We start from the raw sequence: 6128 nt of genomic DNA on the forward strand, positions 1-6128 counted from the left end.
TTAACTGTCGTCGTCTTTATTTATCTCCTCCTACCTCCAGCCAGCGCCTTTCGTAGAAGTTTGCTTTCTATCAATAGTAAACCTGTAGCAGCGGTAGTTGTGGCTGCTGTTGCTGCTGCTGCTGCTGCTGCTGCTGCTAAGCAGTCCAAGCTGCCGGTGTTTGTGTGCCTCAGCCTGCTGCCAAGGCCTCTCTCTATCCGCAGGACGCCCACAACGCCGCAGGGCTGTTTACTGTCTACATGCAAGCAAGTGCCACGGTAGACAGGAAGCAAAGCTATAAAAGCAAGGTGCTCGACGTAAGCACATGCCTCCCCCCTTACCTACCCATCACTGTCCCTGTCTCCGTCTCCGCCTGTGTCCTGGGCCAGGGACGGCGGTTTTTGGGGGGTGGGGTGGTGGGGCTTCTTGCCTGAGAAGCCGAAACATTTGTCATGGAGTTGTGGCTGCCTCGACGCCTGCTCTGAGAACGATCGCTTTTCCAGTGTCAAAGTAGCAAAGAAGATGAGCTACGTCGCGTAATCGTTAAGGGACAGGGCTTTTGAGGAACGGGAGGCGTGCGTGCGTGCGTGCGTGCGTGCGTCTCGCTTTCGCCTGTTTTCATTTGATGACTCTCAAGGCAAATATTTCACCTGGGCTCAGGATGCTTCCAGCAGAACGTTTTGTTTATGGGGGAAAAGGAGTCTCACATTCTCTGTGTTTACCCTTTATTTCAACACTTTATGGCTGTTTTAACAGAATCTCCTTAGTGTGCGCCAACTCTCACTGTTGTCAGACAAGCCACTTGGAAAACGTATTCAGCTTCTATCTTTCATGGCACTTAACGATGAACACAGTTGTGTCACCATGGCCTTGTGTGTCTGCGTATTTAATTGGATGCAATGTGTGCCTGCCTATTGTGTAATAAAATGTTATGAAAAGCTTTTACAAAGTTATTTACGCAGTGCAAAGCCAGGGCAGAGCTTGAATACTTATTATCTAAGACATGAAAGCCTCTTGAAACAAAGTGCTTCTCTTCTTGTCCTTGAAAATTGCTTGCTGTGCGTGTTCTTGTTTTTAGTAGCAGCATTTTCGAAATTCTCTTTTTTATTAGAACTGATTCCTGAAGTAGATATAAAGGCATGCCTTATGCTCTGCTTTTCGGCAAAACGGTTTTGCAATAAATCCGGCCCATTGTGAAGCTCACTGGGATCACTCAAATCTCCTGATGTACGAGGTTCAGCTAAACGGTTCCTGATATTTTCTGAACATGTTTGTAACTCATTAGCGTCCAAGTCTTGGTTTGGTTTCTTTCTCCTGTTTTTTTTTTGCACCGAGTTGCGTGCGTAATCAGTCCTTAATGGCCCAGGCTTAAGGGACCGAATGTGCCCCTCACAGTGTTTCTGAGTGTCAGGAATGCTCATGTATATACGCAGGAGTAGCATCTGCACTAACAGGTGCCGAGACACGCACAGACGTCCCCCCCCCCCCCCCCCCCCTCTTGGGAGCGGCTTGGCTTTGTTGCGTGTGTTCTCCTGGTCTTGTGTTCATGGGTCGCCGCCAACATGGACACCGTGGTCCATGTCCAATGTGGTCTGTTCTTGTTGTATCTGCTCTCTCTCTCTGTGTGTGTGTGTGTGTGTGTCTGTGTGTGTGTGTGTATGTGTATGTATATGTGTGTGTGTGTGTTACGAAGGAATCTTCATGTATCAGCATGGTGCGTGTTTACCTTTGCCATGATGCCAGAGAGGCAATCTGCGTCAGCGCTGTGCAAACAGAGTGGCGAGTCACGAAAGCCTCTTCAATCTGGATGACATTGTGTTCAACTGGCAGATCATCCATTTATCTGTAGGCCAAGGATGGCAACTCTGACTTAATCCTCTCCCTTGTCTGTGCCAGTCTCCTAAAGCGGTTGTGTATTGCTTCATTGAAACGACATGTTTTAATTAAGCAAAAATATGAAAATCCTGTTGCTCATAACCAGTGTTTGTATGGTTTTAAAGGGCTTCTTTGTGCTTGTGTGCATGCATGCATGTTTGTCTGTTTATCTTTCCATAGACTTTTAAATTAAGTAAAAAAATGTTTTTTTTGAGGGGAAGGGGGGGTTATTTTTAGTTTGAAAAGACGAACACTGCAGGTCATGCGGCGGTGTAATCTTAGTCTTGAAGGATGACTGTGCACACAGTCCGCGGAAGTTGAATTGCTACAGCCCTCTTCCTGAAGTGGCCTAGAGGGTTTGAGCCCGGAAACAGCTGCCACTAGAGGAGAGTGGGCTGGCTGCTCATGGAGAAATAACAGGACTGTGTGTGTGTGTGTGTGTGTGTGTGTGTGTGTGTGTGTGTGTGTGTGTGTGTGTGTGTGTGTGTGTGTGTGTGTGTGTGTGTGTGTGTGTGTGTGTGATGGGCACTTCTGCGAATAATGCGTCACCCTCGGCACTGCTGTGTAGAATATTCTAGAGATCACTTGGCTCTGCTCTCGTCCGCAAGCCCTGCGGATCTCATTCACCGGGGACAATGTTGGACGGGCCATGTTGATCTATGTTCCTCGCCGACCCTTTGAAGAAGCCGCCACCGGTCCTCGGATACATCTTTCGATGACGCAAGGCGTTAACTGCGTCAGTCACGGCCTGTGCTCGTCCAGTCCATGCGTAAGTACATCACATTTGATGACACTCTCTTCCCCATCACATTGTGTTCCGGGACCATTGTTCCTTCTCAAACTGGAGAAGCTGCTGGCTCCGGAACCTTCTTGGTGCCTGGCCACGGGCTCACATCAAACGTTCCCTCTCCCATCAATGCACTGCTTGTTTGAACAAATAAACACAATCCAGCCCTCGCCTTTCCCCCAGTGGGAGAGTCCGAAACAGGCCGGCCTGGAGGCCTGGAGGCCTCCGAACGAAACACAGTCTAATTTTCCTTAAGCCAGTCTCATCAATTATTCTTACGTAAGGGACTGGAGTGGGGAGTCGCGGGGTGTTTTCTGCTGAAGGTTGCGTCATTGCTTATATCTCCAAGCTGTGTGCCGGGCCGGGGTGACGTTATATGGAAGTGTTGTAGCGCTCTGCCTCACTAATTGACTTTTGCTACCCAGGGCCCTGCGACTGAGGGAGCCCCACACCCTCCTCCGCTGGACTCCGTGAAGGGCCTTCCACGTCGCATCTCCACCTACGCCCTCACGCCTCATTGCACTGACTGAGTGAGCGAGCGAGTGAGAGACGGAGAGTGTGAATGTGTGTGTGCATGAGTGCGTTTTAGTGTTGTTGGGTGAAGGTGGATGTGCAACTTGGAAACTGGCAGTACTACACGCCCTCTGTTAACAGAGACCTCTTTCATTCAAGAGTGATGAGTTTGACGCAAGTCGGGATCCATGGGACTTGAGATGTACAAATGAATATGCAGCCATCCTTTGACTGCCAACATTTTTTTCTTTCTTTTTTTCTTTCTTTCTTTCTTTCTTTCTTTCTTTCTTTCTTTCTTTCTTTCTTTCTTTTTTTCATTCAGTCTGCCCTCTCTCTTTTTGTTTGCTAGAAAACAGGTAAACAAACATTCAAATCTGACCATCTGAATTAACTGCAAGTCTGACATGCAGTAAATTCAGATTGTCTGATAACATTTCAAAACCTTGTGGAGATACAGTACCCTGTTTTGTTTTTTTTTATGAGTGGGGTTTACTCTTGAGTTGTGTGGAGGGGAAAAGGCCCAGTGTCTGTTCCCATGGCATTATGAAACAGGCCTGAATGAGAGGTCTGGTGTAAACACAGGGGGAGATGCTATCTCTGTCTCGTCTGTCTCCTCCTTGCTGGCTTCCCCTGTACCACAGACATCACAATAGCTCTACTGGGTCTTAAAATTACAAAACACCCTTACTGGAGCCTTCCAGGCACCAAACGGAGGGAACACTTAAAAACGTTCCCACTTATTTTTTTATTCTTTTTTCCTTTCCCACTTCACTCCTTTTTTTTCTCTCCCTCATCTTATTTAATCTGTCTCTTTCTTCTGTCTCATTCATTTTCATTTCACAGCTCTCATTAAACGAGCTCACTGTTCCATCTGGATGGGGGGGGAGAGAGGCGGTATTATCAGGCTCCCTGGGAGAAGATGAAACAGAGGAAGGCATTTATATCACTAATAAACTTGGCAAGTCCTTAAGACTGTTGTGTAACAGCTCAATCTAAATCTAAAACTGCGCCAAGGCTAATTGTATCGCTCCCGAACCCTGTCTGCCCGCGTCCTGCAGGTGCCTGAGAGTCCACCAGGTGGCTCTCTCTCATGAAGCACTGCTCATCCTACTCCACCAAGGCACTTAATGGCTGTTGAGGGAATGAGAACGAGTGAACGAGAGGGAGAAAGGGCCCTCCTCCCTCTTCTGTTGGGTTCCCAATAACACTTGGTATTAACCTGGTGTTCTGAGCTCGGGGGCTGTTAAAAGAGCTGACATCAGTCCACGGACCGTTTCCAGCATGCTGTAATGGCCACTCAGTTATGTTCTTAGGTACCCAGCATTACGTATCTTTTAATGAAGCCTGCATGTTAATATCTTTGTTAACACACTATTTTCTAATGGCTAATCCTCCATAAACAACCAGTGTTGTGCTGTCAGTAAAAAAATACATTCATACAGTATGTTATCAATCAAATCTTGCAAAACAATACTACTATGGACGTTGATGATCCTAACATTGCACATAATTGCAATATATCATTAATATGCTTTGCATAGCAGACATTCTGGCATGAAAACCTGGATTAACAAATCTATACGGTGACTACCATTTCCATTTCTGAAGTAAGCAGCACCCATGCACAGCTCTCATGCTTGCAGAGAAGAGAAAAGTTGTTTCCGGACTTTTTGCACAGCAGAGTGGGTTTCCTGCCTATCCCGGCAGAGCCAGCATCATAAAAAAGTCTCCGATAGCTTTGCAGTATTCTGCTGCTTAATGCATGATTGGAATGTAGGGTAATGCATCGGTCCCAGTTCTGCTTGATGTTGTGTTTTTCTTTTGCTCCTCTGTTATGGTGCAGTGCAGCTCAAGAGCTCTGTGGTGAAGCACCGACGCTGTGTATTTTTAGAGGGAACTCCAACCAAAGTGAACATGTTGCTCCGAAATATTTTCCAACATCTGCCGACCATCAGGATGTCTGCTTTTCGAGCCACTGCGGCATTCCTCAGCCATTCCTTCTCACCTGGATCAAAACCTTTCTGCATATATATCACTTTTCCCCCCAAAGGGAAGCTGATGTTGACTGTGCTCAGAGGAGCAGGGATTCTATAGTCCAGTAGAGGATGGGCTGTAGGTTTTCTTGGAAGAGGAGACACATTTGGACCAATCCCACGCCTTCATTCTGGTCCACATACCACTTAGCTCCTCAGTCTCTCTTTCCCTCTTTCTCCCACACCATCTTGATCTCTGTCTCACACACACACACACACACACACACACACACATTCCGCAATCAATTACATTGATATTAGTCTCTTACTAGAAAGCACATGTGAGTGATGGGAGAAACATCAGATCACATTCCAAGAATTCATATCAATAGGAATTACTGTCCCCATTAGTTATTTTACCTCTTGATTCTTCAGTGCCTGTGAACAAGCCTCTCAAACCCCCAATAGGCTACAATGGCTGGAAGAAGAAAAAGAGGGAAAAAAGGCACTCGTTAGAAGCAGTTCTCTTAGCAAGCCTGCCAGTCCCATTTGGAAAAGCACTCAAGATTTTTGGCATAGCTCCAAGGCTGATTGTCATTGTCAAGCTTTTGATCATTTTGTTAATAGAATTAGTTGAGTATGTGGCTTAGGCTGGTCCGCAGTGTTAGCCACCCTTTGAGAGTCCACAATGACATTCCATTCTACATAAACCCTCTCTATTCCGGAAGCACTCTGTTATATAATATGACTGACCTATCCAGGCTCTCCCATTCCAATTGCTCCCATTCTGTTTCCTTCATTTTCCCTGAAGAAGACAAGTTATGTTGATCTACATATTTTAAGATGTTAAGAATGCTTTGGAGTTGAAGCTTATGTCATATAAAGACAAAATGAGTGCTGTTGATGTCTGTCTTTGTGGTAGTTATTTTGTTGTTTGTACCATTCTTGCCCTGAATTATTGTTAGTCCATGTGGCAGAAAGACAACAAAGAGATATTCCAG

The sequence above is a fragment of the Sardina pilchardus genome, chromosome 15 (genome assembly GCF_963854185.1).
Source record: "Sardina pilchardus chromosome 15, fSarPil1.1, whole genome shotgun sequence".
Lineage (NCBI taxonomy): Eukaryota > Metazoa > Chordata > Actinopteri > Clupeiformes > Clupeidae > Sardina > Sardina pilchardus.